The 18,132-nt window shown below is 40.6% G+C and overlaps 1 protein-coding gene across 4 annotated transcripts in view; it reads left to right on the forward strand.

Moving 5' to 3' along the window:
• Positions 1 to 6,047: 6,047 nt before the first annotated feature.
• Positions 6,048 to 18,132, forward strand: part of APC (APC regulator of WNT signaling pathway) — an 88,442-nt gene continuing 76,357 nt past the window's right edge. For 3 of the 4 annotated variants that reach the window (XM_063181358.1, XM_063181357.1, XM_063181362.1), the window contains exon 1: positions 6,048 to 6,203. The gene's annotated coding sequence lies outside the window, so the exon portion shown is untranslated. The remainder of the gene's footprint in view (positions 6,204 to 18,132) is intronic. The other variant, XM_063181361.1, reaches the window with a different exon arrangement.

Below are 18,132 nucleotides of genomic sequence, written 5' to 3' on the forward strand. Positions count from 1 at the left end.
ACCATATGTAATTCTTCTATTTATCAAAGGCAATCTTTTAGATGCAATGACTGGATTCTCATTTCCCCAAAGATTCTCTCACTTGTGTCCTAACCTTTGGTAGCTATAGCCGACTTTTATCTCAACCTTTCCTCAAGAGCTTCCCTTGCCCATCTGTTAGACATCAGCTTCTCTGCCCTTTGCAATACTTTTGAGTAATCCAAGAGAAAATTTTTTACTCTGTGTCTTTGCCTAATGACGTCTCCTGTTGTATAGCAAGAACTATTTAAAAATCTTCCTGGTTTAAGAGATTTGGGTAAGGAAAGCACATCAACTAAACTTCACCTTTAGGATGTCTCTATCTCTTCTATCTCCCAAGGGAAGCAACAATGTTGCCTAAAGACGTAGACATCTGTCTTTTGTGGGAAAAGTCCCCTGTTTTTAGAAAGCTGGAATTCAGGGTGCAAGTTCAGAACTCTTCTGATGTCAGGACTTGAGCATAACTCAAAATTACTCACTCTCTGGACTAAACTCAAAGCCATTTTTCATGAATATTCAAGACCCTTGTATCTCATTTTCTTTCCTGTTTCAGTTCCAGCACAGGAAACTTGGACATATTCCATTCAACTATCCCTTTCCTTTATATTGACAGGATAAGATTAACTAAAAATAATGTGGCTTTTGATCCCGTGATCCCAAGTTGGGATTTCTTTTCTGACATTAGTGTTTTTCTTTTTTCCTTTGTTTTCTCTTAGAAATGTGAACCTTAACATGAACCAGACTACCCACCACATGCTTCATTGCTTCAAGTTCTCTGATCTAATTAGCTAATGCTTTGATATTTAACTACACCAAAAAAAAAAAAAAAAATAACAACCTTTACAGTTCCAATTATAACTTTAGGATTACAGGATTACAGAATGTCCTAGTTTAGACTATTTATCCTCAAAATAATCTCTTAGTGTTTCCTCTGTTATATGTTGGAACACAAGACATAAGGTGTTGTGGGTTTGTGCTTTCCTATTTCTTTCTCTTGATTGAATTTTCTCCAGTAAACAACTTCCTGTTCTGTAACACAAAACTAAGTACAATTATGAGTGACCTTTTAATATTAAAATATTAATTGTTCAAACCAAACACAAAAAAGGGAAGTCATTCTTCTTAAGGGTAAATTTTCTTTGTAATTGGCAAACCATGAATAGAGAAGGCTAGTCCCTCTGTAGCAAACTTCTGTAAAACTGCTACCTAAACTTTTCTGTCTACACTTTTACTTACTTGGGGTTCTCCAGATTGGCCTTTGTCCTGAAAGATAAGTGTTACCACAAAATGTTGTTTAAATATACCACACAGCAAACTGCCAATTGTAAGAAATGCTTTCCTCCTGTAATTATACTCTCCAGAGTGAGGAGAATATCATTATACTTAGTATTATAGTAAACAACATCGACATTTTTCATGCCTTTATTTAAAATGTAGTCCTACAGAAAAGTTTTTCACAGTGAGCTGTAGAATTGCTCCAATGAAAGCACTTCTGAAAACATCCATCTTACAACTAACATTTGAATATATGGGCCAATAGCTAGAGAGCTTGTCTTGGTGGGCAATTTCCCCTTAGAACTTTTCAGAGTGAATCTTCAGTATAATAATCTTGTTCAACTGTCAAATTACTGAATTAGAGCTGCTGCCACTTTATATTGTTCAGTAGGTTCTGGCTTATTCTTGTGTATGTTCTTAAGTTTACTGATTGAGGGCAGAAATTGACTTATGTGCATGTATTAAACATTTGTCTTAAAAACTAAACAAGTGGTAATAACCTCCAATTGCACAACTAGCCAGCAAGGTGAAAAGACAAGAAAGCAGATTATTTTAGAGACTGTTTTGAGAAACACATCCACAACTTTCTTGCTACCACAGTACACCATTCACCTTTATTCAGTGAATTCCCCATCCAGCACACAGACAAATGCTGTGTTGACTTCTGGAATAGGTACTCAGCAGCAGAAGGCACAATGGGACAAAAAGGAAAGGTCATAGCTAGGTTGTAGCAATAAGTTACTCCTAAACAGAGAAGAAGAGAGACAAATTTTAACACAGCTATATTTTTTCCTAAGGCAAATAGCTAGGGCTAATTCCTACTGATTTCTTATGGCATATATTTCCTTATGGCACAATTTAGAGCGGTTACAGCCAGGTCCCTTGAGAATGCTAACTAGTTACTGTTTTTCTACCTCTCTTGTATGTCTTTATCCCCTGTGAGGCAGGTTAGCTTGAGAGTGCCTTACTCTCCCTTTTCATGAAGACAGATGGTGTATTAGCCAAAGTTTCTTCCTCCACTAGCTACAGGTATTCAGCCACAGGGCCCAGGGAGGATCTATAGCTGCAAAAGCTCTGCAGCAGCTGCTTGAAGCACACTCAGCATACCAGTGAGCTGGCTTACACTTCTGGGGTAGATACATTCTCTGCTTTTCACCTGTGGCAACAGTCCTGTACTGCACTTCAGCACAAAGGTGCAGCTTATACTTAAATGCATATGTTCACTTCATTACCTCAAGGAACCAAGGGTCTGAAAATTGTAAATGACTACTGCTGTAGTTTCATTTTCCTACAGTTGTTTGGACAAGGTCTCTGCAGGCTGAACATCCTCAGCTCCCTCAGCCTTTCATCACAGGAGAGGTGCTCTAGCCCTCCGAACTGCTTCAGGGCATTTCTCTGGACTCACTCCAATATCTCATATCCTTCCAGTGTTGGGAGCCCAGAGTGGTGTCTCATCAGAGCAGGGCAGAGGGGCAGAATCCTCTCCCTCTCCTGCTGCCCACAGGGCTTTGGATGTAGTCTTGGATGCACACTTGGCTTTCTGGGCTGCCAGTGCCCATGGCTGACTCATGTACAGTTTTTCATCCAGCAGTACCCCCAAGTCCTTCTTCTCTGCTCTCAGTTCTTTCATTCCTGTGTGTGTGTAAATTGGGGGGATTTCCCCAGCTCAGGTGAGGACCTTGCCCTTGGTCTTGTTCAACTTTATAAGGTTCACATGGGACCGCCCCTCAAGCCTGTCAAGGTCTTCCCAGGTGACATCCCTGTTCTCAAGTACGTCAACTTCATCACTCAGCTTGGTGTCATCTGTCTACTTCCTGAGAGTGTACTCACTCCCACCATCTCTGTCACTGATAAAGCCATTAAATAGGATTAGTCCCTTGAAGGACACCCCTCATTACCAGTTTCCACTTGGACACTGAGCCATTCACTGTAACTCTTTGGATATGGCCACCCAGGCACTTCCTTCTCCATCCTACAATCCATCTATCAAAATCAAATCTCTCCAATTTAGACATAAAAATGTTGTGGGGGACTGTATCAAGAGTTTTACAGAAGTCCAGTTAGATGACATCCATAACTCTTCCTTGTCCAGCTACAGTCCTGATACAGTTATTCTTCTGTGTAGGGCTACTATGTTAGTCAGGAGGAAATCTGTTTGAAGACATTCTCATAAATTGGATTCAAGAAAAGTTGAAGGTTTCTCTCTTTTTATGGAGTGGAAGGTTATTGTGTGTACCACAGAGACATTCAAAATTGTCTTTATTTAGACTGTCACACAGCTGAACATTCTTTGATTTAATCCAAACTCCTTAGAATATAAAATTATTATTATTCTCATCCTTCAACTTTTGGGCAATATGCTAGCAAAACTAAAGGTGACCGAATTTACAAGATTATTACTGAGGAAAACTGTCTTTCAAAAAGCCATAATAGTGTGATACATCATATGACTCTGTAAAAGATACCATTTGGAACAGCTGAATCACAGGATCATTGAATGGTTTGGGAGGGACCTTATAAAGATCATCTAGTTCCAAACCCCTTGTCATAAGATACCTTCCATTAGACCAGCTGGCTCAAAGTCCCATCCAGTCTGGACCTGGCTTTCAGCACTTCCAGGGCTGCGGCATCCACAGCTTCTCTGGGCAACATGTGCCAGTGCCCCAACACCCTCATAGTAAAGAATTTCTTAGATATATTAAACTGTGCTAGTTTTCATAATATGGGTCAAATTTGTATCAGCTTGTATTTAGCTATTCGTAATCATGGTTTGTAGGATACAATTTTATGACACTTGAAACAGGGATAATCATGAAACAGCAGTGATAGAAATTGCATTTAGAAATTATATTCAAATCCTAGAAAAACTTCGTTGCTAAATTAAGCAGAAAAAACAATATAAAAACTTAAAATGCACAGACACAGCTATTCATCAGTATGTACCAGCTGTCCTAAATATGTGTTTAACACTCACAAACATTTGTGGTTTGACAGCCTCTTGTGAGAGGCTCTAGTGTGATCTCTGTCCAAGGCAATTCCTTTGATAATGAGGGGGCGGAACTTGTCAAGACCAAAATAAAGAGAGCAGAAAGCTGTAAAACACTGCAGGTCACATCAAGGCAGGAAATGAGGAGTAGAAAAGAATTTGAAGAACACCTTGCTAACGATGCGCAAACTGGTAGTAAAAAGTGTTTACATACATCAAAAGAAATAAAGTAGTTATAGAACTCATAAGATGGGTTAAAAACAAAAGTGTTAGCTGGGGGAGGGAGTACGATGGTGTGATCAAGGATGGCAGAGCAAGCAGAGGACCTCAAAAACTTGTCTGCCCCAGGCTGCATCTCGATATGCTGAGGATTCATGGCACCAGATCGGCCTCCCACTGAAGATGGGATCTACATCAACTTGAAGTACCCTCACAGCAAATACAAGCCTAAATAGGGAAGAAACATGCAGGCTGTGCAAACATTTCACCTGTAAGTGAAGAAAGTCATCCAAACCAGGCGACAATGAGTCACAAATGATGAGACACCTCAGCTACCAAACCGTGGAACTACTGGTTGTGGCATAGAACCCATCCTCACAGTTGGGAAATGACCACCAAAGCGTCGCTGCCAAGAGAGGGCATGACAGCCCAGCTTGGGAGGGAGTAACTGTAGAGTCTGAGCTTGTCCATTGTGAAGCTGAAACACCTGCGGCAAAGCTCACTGAGCACATGGGCAAGCAGGGGCAGCCAGGGAAGACTTTATCCTCGTGTGACCAGTGACAGGCTGCCCAAAGAGGTTATGGAGTCTGCCTCCCTGGAGATACTCCAGAACTGTCTGCACGCAATGCTGTGCCACTCAGGTGACCCTTCTTGGGCAGGGAGGTTGGACCAAATGAGGTGCTGTGATATCTTCCAACCTTGCCCATCCCGTGACTGTGATTTTTATAAGGCAAACTGCCCGACTGCGCGAGGCTCTCGAGAAAGACACCACGAGGGTCCCTCCCCTGGTTTCCTTCAGCTTACACAGTGCCCATGGGCACTCTGAGCGTTCTGCCGACATCCCCTCCCACACACACACACACACGGGAGCTGTTCACATCCAGCCCTCAGCAGGGACATCTGTTTGCTCTCACCCCAGCACCTCGGGCTCTCACCGCCCGCCGCTCGGATCGTGCCTCCCCAGCCTGGGCAACGCAGCCGCAGCCCCGGGAGACTGACCCTGAGGCACGGCCCCGGGTGACCGACCCCGAGTGACCGATCCTGAGTGAGTGACTCTCCTCGGGATGACGGGCCCTGTGAGGAGGATGAACTCCGGGTGACTGACCCTCCAGGGGTGACTGACCCTGGATGACCGATCCTCGGCAGGTGACTGACCCTGAGTGGCCGACCCGCACCAGGTGACTGACCCGGAGTGACCTACTCCGAGTGACCGGGCCCGGATGCATGACGACCCCCGCGCGACCCCGTCTCGCCGCGGCAGGTGCGCGCTCACGGGGCGGGCCGGGGCGCGCCCCCGCGCGTGCGCGCGGCCGCCGCTGCGGGCCCGGGATCGCCGCGGCCGCGCCTGCGCGCGCCCCTCTCGCCTCCCGGACAAGATGGCGGCCGTGGGGGCGCTGGCTGGGGGTGGCGAGTGAGGGGCAGGGGCGACGCGGCCCCGGCGCTGCGTCTGAGCTGAGGCGGCTGCTGGGCAGGGACAGCGGCAGGGGCTGGGCAGGAGGCGGCCGGGGGTGTCCCGGAGCTCCGCGGCGGGGATGAGGAGCCGAGAAGCCGGGACAGGGAGCCGGTGAGGAGAGAGCGGGGCTGCTCCGTATGCGCGGCTGGCCGGCGCTCCTAGCCGCTCCGGAGTCGGGGCGTAGCTCGGCGGCCCGGCGGAGGCGTCGAAGGAACCGCAGCGGCTCTGGCGGGGGCAGAGGAAGGCGAACAGGTGAGTGCCGGGAGCGGGATGAGTCCTCGGGGCGCTGCCCCCCTCCGGTCCAGTGCGTGTCACTCGAAGCCCGTGCAGCAGTTTTGCTTTGCTTTCCTTTTTTAAAATTTTATTTTGCGGTAGCACGATGTAATTTGACATAATTTAGTGGTTTGGTCCTTCAAAATAAGTCTGAAGGCATTCAGTTACTCCATAGCTAGAATATTCCTGGAGTATGAAGGCTGCGTCTTAGGAAGAGCTGAGCCGCTCTCTCCTGTGAAAAGATATTTAAAAGCCTTGACCTGCAAAAACCATAGTTAAAAACTCCACTATTAAAAGAGTAATTAACCTAAAACTCTGTGTTGGGAGGTTTTGTTTCTTCTGTGACGTGCCCTCTGACCTCTGGTGATGAAGGATGGGTGTGTACAGGTGTCTGTGACCACAGCCTCAGATTCTGTAGTCATTTTAGCCTTAGCGGCCATTCACAGCTTCAGAATTGGCTGGATGTAAAGCAGAATAGTTCAGATTTCTGTAAACATCAGACATCGTTGAGTAAGTGCAGAGAAATGAAGATTCCGCTGTACTAAACTGACTTACTTGTTTGCTGCTGCCTTGCATGTCCCCTCCCAGCTATAAACAATATAATGGTGCTGACCTGTAGAGCTGTAAGACAAGCCTTTTGTTAACGCTGTCACAGAAACTTCTAACTTTCTGAAAAAATAAAACATAATTCTTCAGAATCTGTTTTCATGTGGTTGCTTCTACCAGCTACTGGTTGAACTAGAGGAGATAGTTTTGTATACTAGGTGGAGAAGTACAGGTTTGCAAACTTTGCTTCAGAAGTACGGCCGACATTTTGGTAAGTTAAGGCTACAACAAGAGTTAAATGAGATTAGGTAATTAATTGAAATGCAGAGAAACAGAACCTTTTCCTCTCCAGGTGCTATAATATTACATTTTTAAGCTGACTTTGAAAAAGCTTGAATGCCAGATGGGTTCGTCCAATCCTAAGCACTCAAGAAATATTGAAGTGGGCATCGTGAGATCATTGTTATGCTTCAGCGTCAACTTCCTTGATATGTTTTTTTCCTGTAGTTGAGGTGAAGACTATTTATAGCATAGTTGTGCCCTTTGACAAAGGCCTTTCATGTACTTACTCTCCTTAGATGCTTTAGGTGTCAAAAAAGTATAATATTCGGTTAGAGGCGTATATGTGCTTGGTTGCATAAGGGAGAAAAAAAGATTGTGGACAGCCATATGGTGATCTAGTTACTGAATTACAGGTTTTCATTTCTAAGAAATACAATAAGAAACTCTGCTGAGCACAAAGCATGTATTACAGCCTGCCTTGTTTATGCCCATCCCCCAAGCAATGAAACCCACGCTCAGGTGTGTCAGGTGTTGGTACCCAGACATCTGTTGCACAAAATATTCCCCACGTAACTGACATCACAAATACACAAATGCAGTTTTTTTTGGAACATACAACAAATACCATCAGCAGTATGCTATGCCACTGTATGCATAGAGTTTGGGATACTGTTTTGGTTTGTATTAATGCTAAACTAGTAGCTGTTGACCCTAATAAACACCTGCATTTTGTATTTGCAGTATCTCGAGTATGCTTAATACACAAATATATATATTTTATGTCTAAAACTCAGTGTAGAAATTTAGTTTTCATAAATACTTTCAGGTTATTTTTAGAATCTCTTCTATCTAGATAACCTCTAGAGTAAGGCAGTTATATCTCTGTCATTGTATTTAAAATGAAACAGCTTAGTTAACAATAAATCTTCCTCAATCCTGTCATGATTGAGAAAGAAAATTTTGATTTGGCTCACTTCATCTTGGCTAAACTCTCAAAATTCCTTCTTTCTGCACAAGCAAAACAGGTTGAATTGGTTTTTAATGGTTAACTTTTGTAGTGTCTTTCAAGCAACTCAATAACAATAAACAAAATTATTGACACGGGTGTTAGATATATGCTTTTGGAAATATTAGCAAGCTGTTCTGAAGTATCATGAGTGCACAAAACACCATGGAGGAAAGGCTGAGGGAGTAGGGCCTGTTAGTCTGGACAACACCAGAATCACATCAATGTCTGTAGGTGTCTGAGGGAAAGGTGTCAGACACTTCTCCATGGTGCTGAGCAATAGGAAAAGAGGAGTGGGCAGAAACTGATGCACAGGAAGTTCCAGCAGAATATGAGGAAGAACTTCTTTGTGCAGATGATCAGACACTGGGACAGATTTCACAGAGAGGCTGTGGAGTCTCCTTCATTGGAGATATTCCAGAACCTGGACATAGTTCTGAGCAATGTGCTCTAGGATGACCCTGCTTGAGTAGAGAGGTGGGACCATTTGAGCTAGTGTGTCCCCTCTGCCCTTACACATCCTGTGAGTGGGAAGTGAAAAGACACCACTGATTTAGGGTAGTATTCATTTTGTCTCTACTTCTACAACTTCTCAGAAGTTGTTCCATGGCGTTGTACAGTAGAAATCTGTTAATTCTGTGGTCTTCACTCACACTTACCTAAAATTCAGTGTAGGAATCTTTTGGGTTTTGTGTTGTGCCTCACATTCTTCTTTGAGTTATCTCAGTATAATTTGGACATTAGAAAGCCATATGTAGTTTTTTTTATATCAAGTTACCATGTTTTCACAGTATGGTTTTAGTAACTTACCAGATATTGATACAATAAGCAATCATTTGGCTTTTCGGTAATGGACTTTAAATACAGACTTTTTAACTTTTAATGGAGGTATCAGTACTATGTATGTTAAAAGAAAAAAGTATCAGGATTATTTTATGATCATTTAAGTGTATTTGGAAGTTCCCATTGTAAGTTTAAAAATGTATGTATGAAACATACTGAATGAATGTATGTGAACTCTGCTGGGAAATAGTTGTAACGCATTTTTCAGTGAATCTTCTAATGGTTTGCTGTTCAAGCTTATGTTATTTTCATAATCCTTTTTTTTACCAGTATTGGTAAAGAAAAACCCCTATTACTTCATAGCCATACATCTGACACCCTTCAGATTAATATACCGAACTTAAAAAGTTTCAGTACTGTTTCACACTGTTGGGATTTTGGTTCTAATCAACTTGAATTATCACTACAAATACAACTTTGGATAAAATAGTGTTAAAAATAACTATGATGGTTATTTCAACAGCAGAACATGAGCTGTTGCCTGATTGCCGTTCAGTTTTAGTTGAAAAGTAGCATTGAGTTGCATCAGTTGTAGCTGGGTGATGAAGCAACTGGGCAGTGAGCATTTGCTCAATATTGTACCTCAGTTTAACAGGGGTAATGAAGGATATGGGAGAGGTATGTGTTTGGAAGAAAGGTTAAAATGATAATACTTGTTTGGATTTGGTATCTCCATGTGCTACTCTGACAGTACCTCTGATACTGCTCGCTGCTCATGGTCACAAAGATAGTATATGCTAATTTGAACCAACTGCCAAAGATTAATTGAGTTCATGAGTATGTTCATTTGTGTCTTAAAGCAGTCATTCTTTATTAAGTATTAGTAATCTCTAGTGGAAATAAGACATTTTAGAAGCATTAATTCTTTTTGAGATCAGAGAGAATGCATTTTGCCATTACTTCCACGTGAATTTTAAGAAGATGAGAAGTAAAATTCAGTAGACAAGACTATGGTGTGAATATGTAAATACAGTTGTATTACAGGACAAGTAGTTTGATTTCTCTATGGAGATGTTAAACTAAAGCATTGAAGTTTAAGTAGCAATAACATTTTGATATGGCTTTCATAGGTGTAGTATTATTCTTCAGGGGTGCGTTTTAACCCTAAGCTGATAGAACATTAATCTGTAATGGAAGAAGAAACCTTATTCAGGTAGACTTTTATTTTCAAAATAAAAAGAATTTAGGCTGTGCAAAATAGTATAGTGATACCGCTCTTAATGCAGTGATTTTTTTGAAGCTATGAACTTTATATTCTTACCCTGTAACAGAAATTTGGTGACATAGTCAAACATTACTTAATACTTAGCTTCTCACACATAGATTAAATTGTTGGAGTGAAAGTTGCTTATTTTTCTGGAAATCAGATACCAATAAAAAGCTCTTACTTTTGCTGTTAATGGTATGATTGTTGGCTTCTTTAAATAGATTCTGAAATGTGCTGAGTTTCACGAAGCTGAGTTTGGCTTTTAGTAGATTCGCCTTTTTTTGTAGTAACTGGCATGTGGAGGGAACTGGAAGGAAACTAGGACTTCTCATTGTTGTGTGACAAGAGTGCAAAGAAATCATGAAAGCTTAAATTGTGTGAGTTGGCTTTCCCTTTATTAATGGAAAAAGGTTCTCAGGATCACATGAGCCTTTTCTCTTCTCTGAAACCCCTGCTATGGAGAGTCCACATTGCTGCTGTTCTTCTATTTAAAGAACCTCAGCCAAGAATCTCTTTAGAACTAAGCTATATATTTTTTTACAGAATAGTGTTAAAAAGTCCAATTTAACACATTTTACTTAGGTGTGTGAAGCAAATATGCCTACTTCATCTTGTTCTGTCACTTTAGATGAAATAAGTCGTAAAACTCAGTATAGTACTTGGCTGTGCTTTGCTGTTTCTTGGAATAAGATTTAGATTTGTTTGCATACTATAAGTTGAAATTCAGCTGATGAATGAGAAGCATTTCCCTCAAGCTCCTACTGGCTTGTTGTATTACAGACTCAGCTGGAGTTTGTGGGCTGAGTTGAGGATTCTGTGTGGGTAGTGAGGTGACTTCTGATTCAGGTTTGCCAAGCTGACATCAGTGCCAGGGCAGGCCATTGTGCTGAGTGCCATCTGTCTGCAGGATGACTGGGGATCAGGCCCTGCCTGCCTGGGATCCTGGCATGGGCTTATGAAAGGCAGGTCTGGCTTCACCAGCCTGGTCTTCTATTACAATGTGACCTGCTTGGTGGCTGAGGGAAAGGCTGTGGCTGTTGCCTGCCTGGACTCTAGTAAAGCCTTTGGCACCATTTCCCACAGCATTCTCCTGGAGAAACTGGCTGCTCATGGCTTGGACAGCTGCGGTGTCTGGGTGAAAAATTGTCTGGACACCTGGACCCTGGGAATGGTGATGAATGGAGTTACATCCAACTGATGGCTGGGAGTTCCCCAGGGTCCAGTGTTGGGACCAGTCCTGTTGAACGAAGTGTTCCCTCAGTCAGTCTGCAGACAACACTAAGCTGGGCAGGAGTGTTGATCCACCAGAGAGCCAGAAAGATCTGCAGAGGGATCAGAACAGGCTGGATCAGTGGGTGAGGCCAATGGCCTGAGGTTTAAAAAGAGCAAATGCACAGTCCTGCCTTGGGTGATAACAACTCCTACAGCTCTACAGGCTGGAAAACTGCCCTGTGGGAGAAGAGGGGAGCTGGTCAAGAGGAGCTGAAGATGAAGCAGGTGTGGCCAGGGGCCCAAGAAGGCCAAGGGCATGGTGGCCTGTGCCAGCAGCAGTGGGGCAGCAGGAGCAGGGCAGTGAGCATGGCCCTGTGCTGGGCAGCGCTGCGGCCACAGCTGGAGTGCTCTGTGCAGCTGTGGGCCCTGGGAAGCAGAGAGGCATGGAGGGGCTGCAGCGTGTGTAGAGGAGGGAATGGAGCTGGGGAAGGGGCTGGAGCAGGAGTCAAATGAGGAGCAGTTGAGAGGGCTGTGGGTGTGTAGCCTGGAGAAAAGGAGGCTTAATGGTAACTGTATTGCTCATTAGAACTGCCTGAGAGGAAGTTGTAGTGAGGACATTGTTTCAGCCTGGTAACAAATGATAGGACAAGAGGAAACAGCTTACACCAGGGGAAGCTTAGGTTTGATGTTAGGGAAAATTTCTTCACCAAAAGGGTCATCAAGCATTGGAGGAGGCTGCCAGGGGAAGTTATGCAATATCACGAAGTGGTAGAAGAAGTTATCATTTCCAAGTCCCTGGAGGTACTTAAAAGACGTGTAGTTGTGGCACTTAGGGACGTGGTTTAGTGAGTGATGTCTTGGCAGTGTTATTGGTGTTCATGATCTTCAGGGTCTTTTCCAACCTAAATGATTCTTTAATCCTAAAAAAATGGCAAATGAATGCCTGAGTAAGCATGTCAGGATAGAACTTTTTGCTGAAGTGGATTCCTGCTCCTCATTTTGGTTTGTCTTCTAACATCTAAATTGTTTGGTTTTGGGGTTTGTGATTTTAGTGTATATTGTTTCGTAACTGTTCTTGGGAATATGGAAAGGTAAGAGAATAAGAAATTTCTTATTTCTATAACCATACTAGTTATAGAAATAAGAAATGATGTTCCAGCATAGAGGTGAAAATTAGAAGTACTGTAACATTAAATGTATCCATATAATTTCAGTGGATATTACCCATCAGTGTCTTGCAAGACTTTTTTTGTGCAGAAGCTGTGTGAATATCTTTGGTCACAGACTTCATGTTCAGATATATATAGAATGGATCTGTACACAAGCAGTATTCCATGTTGCTGCTTGTGTTATGCTTGGAGAAACAGAGTAAACTTCAAAATGATAGAAGCAAAGTGTTACTACATCAAAATTATTACAAGGAATTTGTCCAGTCTACTTCTTATATGTCATGTGGCTTTGTGTTGGAATAATTCAGTGGAAATTCCAGTGTGTTACTAGAAATGAAGAAACACAGCATGTAGTGTACAGAGGTCTTTGTTGTGATAAGTGTTTCGTGCTTTTGGGTTTTATAGTTAATAGGTTTTTTATAAGTTGTTTTGTAATAAATTTGTATCCTTCTCAGTTGGGATAGAGTTGCAGACTCTTTCTTCTCTACAATTCATTACACAAGTCGTTATAAAGATGATTTTCCTGCTTGCTGTAGGTGGTTGTTTCTCGGTGTGCATAGAAAGTTCTTGCTTGAAACTGATCTCTCTTCTCAGAAATTATTAATTTGCCAAGTAGTGGAGTTTGATGAAACTAATACTGTTTTTCATGCGACTCCTTGGTTTCTCTTAATTACAACTTACAGCTACCAAAACACTAGTGCTGCAGAGAAAGGGAAAATTGAGGTGAGTTTATAGCTAGACCTCCATTTCAGTGTTTTTATTTGCAGGGAGGAGAAGGGGAAGGTTTAGTTATTGCTGGCAGCAGAGACCTGAAGATCAAGCTTACACAGTCTGTTAAAAAGCAGTCATATATGCTATTACAAGAGGACCGCCTATCAAAATCACTTTTTGCACAGGTATGCGGGCTCTTTGTCATGCAAGAGGATAATATTTTTTTCACAGATACCGTGTACAAATTACTAAAATACTGAACATACATTTTAGAAAGTCTTGCTGCACAGTTAACATTAATTAACCTTTGGCTGTGTTTTGAAGCATATGCAGGATGGGATGGAAAGGAAATCTACCATGTTGATACCTACTTTGAGACATTGGAATTTAGTGGCTTGGAGAGTACACTGGTTTAGTTTGTAATTTTTTTAGAAGTGTTCTTTGTTTCAGACTTGTTATTGAAATAGACTCTCCAACCAGTTTGTTAGGTTAGGATGTCAACATTATTCAGTTTGCTGAGTGTATGGGGATAGCTCCACCCAACATCCACATCCGCTGTCAGAACTTTTCACTACACATTGTAGCAAAGAAATTAATGTTCATCGTCTATAAATAGGGTAATTATCTTCATTAATTAGTGTTCTGTCTTCCATCGGTTATTGTTTTCTTGCTTCTCATCCTAATTAGCTCACCTTTTCACTTGTTTTATTATCTTTATTCCAGAAAGAGAGGATTTCAATACAATTGCTGAATTTTCTTTTTTACTTTCTTGTTTTAGAGTTTTGCAAAATATCCTTGTGGTCCATAAATTCTGTTTTCCTTGTGTCCACTTTCAGCAGTAGATCTCTCTCCCAGGCTTTGTTAACATCCTTCTAGGACTGAGATCACTGAAGCTTATCCAGGTTAATTGGAATTGGTTTAGAAGAGTTACAGTAATTTTCTCAAACTCTGTTCCCACAACAGCAGGCTATGACAAATCTTGCTTAATTCTGGCTACAGTGACAGATGACAGAGCAGAAATTTACACTACTTATAATTAATTAAAACAATACATTAGAAAAGTTAATTAAAACAATTAATTAGAAAAGTTATTGGGAAAGTTATATCATTAACTAAGCACATATGGTACAAAACTAAGCATTAGTCTTGGATAGGGATCAAACATTATTTTGTGAAGGTTATAAGAATTTTCCAACATTTTCCTGCACTGCTACATAGACTCTTTTTTTTAAGAAACTATAACCTTGTATGGAAACAAATAGAGTAACAGGACTGTCATGTAATTGACTAGCTATAGGGAAAGCGTTTTGTGGGCCTGTGGTATAAGAATTTGAGCAGATATGTTCATGTTCTACAAGAAGCAGTCATGCTGCTTATCCATCATAGATAGTCATGGTTTCTTCTACTATTGTGATGTAACAACCACTTTTATTTTCATTTTCTTTCTGTTGGAAACATTGAAGCATTCTGTTGTCGCTGGTAATCGAAATACTTAAAATGCTTCTTTATTAAAAAAAAAGTGGAGTAAAATGTGCCTAATTTCTGATGTAGTTTACTATTGCAGTAATTTCCTTGCCTGCTTGAACCATCTGTAAAGAAGTTGTTGGGTAATGCAGCATTTTTTGAGTGCAGTGGTGTCATTTCAGTCATCAACAGTTACTTCCATTGTTTTTGTAAGTCTGACATCCTTTGGAACAGGCTAAACTATGAAAGAGGACATTCATTTTGGAAATGGAGTTAAGTAGTTTTATCAGACAACCTCTTAGTTTTATTAAGTTGTATTTGTGTGTACAGTGTCTGAATAAAAATACTGAGTTCCTCAGCTGTTCCTCTTGGACACAGGTCATAGTAGTGCTGTCTTTGTAGTTCTAAATTCAGATGCAAGTCTTGCAAATAACTTCCACTTTGTCTCAAGTCGCTGACATCTTAGTGTCATACTGCTGCTGTCCATCTTGGTTAGTGCTGCTCAGATTTCATGTGTCTTTTCCATGGTTACTTGTTTCCAAAACACCATCCTCATACTTGATGTGTTTTGAAAATACACATTGAAAGTACTTTTTTCTGTGTTGCAAAGTCTTTTGGCAATCATATTGATCTGGATGGTTGGTCATGTTGGTCTTTACTATTCAAAAAAGTGTAAGCTTGTTCTCAGGACCAGAAATTTGGTATGCCTTCCTTTGTTAGCTTTTTCATGCAATTAAGTGGTGAGTTCTAGTGCCCAACACTTTGAAACATTGTCAGAAGTCTACTTATTGTCATTTAAGGGTCCAAGTGGGTGACCTTTGCGCTGCTCCTGCCTATTTAGTACAAAATACTTTTCCTGTAGCTGATGTAGTTCCTGGTTTGAAATTTTGGTATTCTGTAGCAACTTGCAGTGAAAATGCTGGCCGTCTTACCATTTTGCTGTTTATTTAAAGCTTCAAGTACATAAGTGGAGACTTCATTTTCATGACAAAGGGAAATCAGCTTTCATTCTGAAAGAAAAGTTTGTACTTTCAGGCCTGCGCCAGTGCTCTTCCAGCACCCCTAATGCTTGCCCAATGGAAAGAGTGTCTCTTATCCTCATGTTTAGAGATTCTTTGAGTGAAAAATTCCAATTTTTGATGGGCAAAGCATAGATCATAAAGGGCTAAGTAGCTGTGCTGCTTTTACTGCAGTAGAAGCAATAGCAGACCAAAGTCATCTTGAACTCCTCAATACTTTTTTTTTGGTGGGGGAGGGGGAAGTGTTTTTTGTTGTGTCTTTTAGAATTCAGCTATGTTGTGGAGGGAGAGATACAGGTATTTGAGTTAGACATTCTACAAAGAAAATGCTGTATATGCCTTGAATAATGGGATTTCTGGAGTTAAATGCCTGCCTCTTCTCACTGAGATTGTTTGCAAAACCTGTATTTTTTGCTTATTAAGATCTACATTTAAGATCCCTATCCTTTCTAAGCTGTTTCCCAAGAATTTGCAATCCAAGGGCTCAAGTAAAGTCTCCTTGATTACTCTGTATTAGTCATGAAAGACTTGGATGTGGAATGAAGTTTGGGTAAAATTGTTGGCTATCAGCAGGTGGTGTACAACAAAAATAACTGCTGTGTAGCACCTGCTGTACACCAGGATCTAGACTAATTAAAAAAAAAAAAAAAGCTGATTATGTTACAATTTACTTACTTTTGTCATCAAAAATGCATTTGTCAGCCGTTTTGGAGTAAATGCTTCAGTGCCAGTAACCCTGATGCTGCAATTGTCACCTGTCATTGCTGAGGAGATAGTGTCAGCAGGTAGTGCTGAAATACCTGAGATTCCAAGGTTAGCAAATCCAATATATGATCATATATCCTTCCACACAGTTACTTTTAAACGTAAAGTTAAACGGATTTTTAAAAATAATTTTTTAGTATACTAAAAATTTTGTTTACAGACTTTATAAATACCAAAATTAAAAACAACTGAATACTTCCCAATTTCTTTATATACCTGTTTCTTTAATCATTCTTGATTACTCTTGATTACATTCTTGGTACCAGTTTTCCTTCTCCTCTGTATTTTAGCAGAATTACTGTATTAGGGTTTTGTTCCATGGTATTCAAATTGTTCAACTGCAAGCATTTCATTGTATAGGACTCTAATTTTAGCCCATTGTAGTGAAGCAGTGACTCTATTTCCACAAAAGCAAGGAAAAAAACCTTACTGAATGCATGGAAATGATTTCTAGTATTTGCTCCAGCATTTTTCTACTTCTTGTTTTATTATTTTAGTGAAAACTGCAGGTCTAACTTAGAAATACAAGGTGAAGAAGGGCACTGTGATTTTTCTTTCTTTCCAGATATAGCTTATTTTTTTATATGTGTTGTTATATATGTTAATGACTTTTTAGAAATCTGATGTACTGAACATGTCTTAGGGGAGAAATGACAACATAGAATAATGATACTTAATTCACATGTATAAGTGTATAAACATGTTCAAAATGAGCTCTAGAAAGGTTTAAGAGCAGGGCATAGCTTGGAATCAATTAAACAGTTTTAATTAAGTCAATCTTTTTGCTTTTTTTTTTCCTTTTTTTCACTTGATTGTCTCTTACATTTCGTACAGGGTACCAAGAAGCATAAAGTATGCCCCTGTACCAATTCATATACATATATGGTATATGATTATATTTTTGTCCTATAACATCTTTGTTAATCTGACATGTATACACTGTAAATCTATATCCTTGCATTCAGTTAGATTCATTCCACTGTTGTGTTAATGCATGCCAGCGCAATCAAGTAGCCAGAATAATATGAGGCTTCTTTTTAGTTAATATAAGACTAATGGGATGTTTGAATTGGCATGGAATTAGGTCTCTGACAAAAGCTTTAGATGCCAGTCGAAGTGATGGTTTGCTAATTAAATGTCTAAATGTCATTAAGACCTTGAGAACTAGGCTTGATTCATAAAGCTTTTTCCAAAAAAATGTTTCAAGTGCTGGAAGCTGAAAAGAATTAATTGAATGGAGAAAGAGAACTTGTCTTCCTCTAAAACCAGTGGATTTGTGTATTGCTTTGTTTTCTATGAAAGAGTAGTTGTCCATACATGACTGTCTTTATACTGTTCCAAATCACTCTCTCAATTTTACTTGTGAGCAAGATGCCCAGGTCTTTTTTTTTCCACAAGTGAAATAGTGCCCAGAATGATGTAAAGCTACTGAAGAATCCGTGTAGCAGTCTGGTATGCATGCAGCAAGGAAGACTTGAAACTAGTTGTAGTGACAAAGCCTGGTTGTAATTCACTGTTGTCTAATTTAGAAAACAGTGATTTTCTAAATCTCAGGTTTAGAATATTTTAACTTGTTCAGAAAATATTGGAAGATGTGTCTATCTTCAAGGTACCCGTGCTGCTGTGGCTGTTTTATTTTTGCCCTCTGCCAGTGTATTAACACTTGTCTTAAAGTCGACTGCTC

The sequence above is a fragment of the Melospiza melodia genome, chromosome Z, assembly GCF_035770615.1.
Source record: "Melospiza melodia melodia isolate bMelMel2 chromosome Z, bMelMel2.pri, whole genome shotgun sequence".
Lineage (NCBI taxonomy): Eukaryota > Metazoa > Chordata > Aves > Passeriformes > Passerellidae > Melospiza > Melospiza melodia.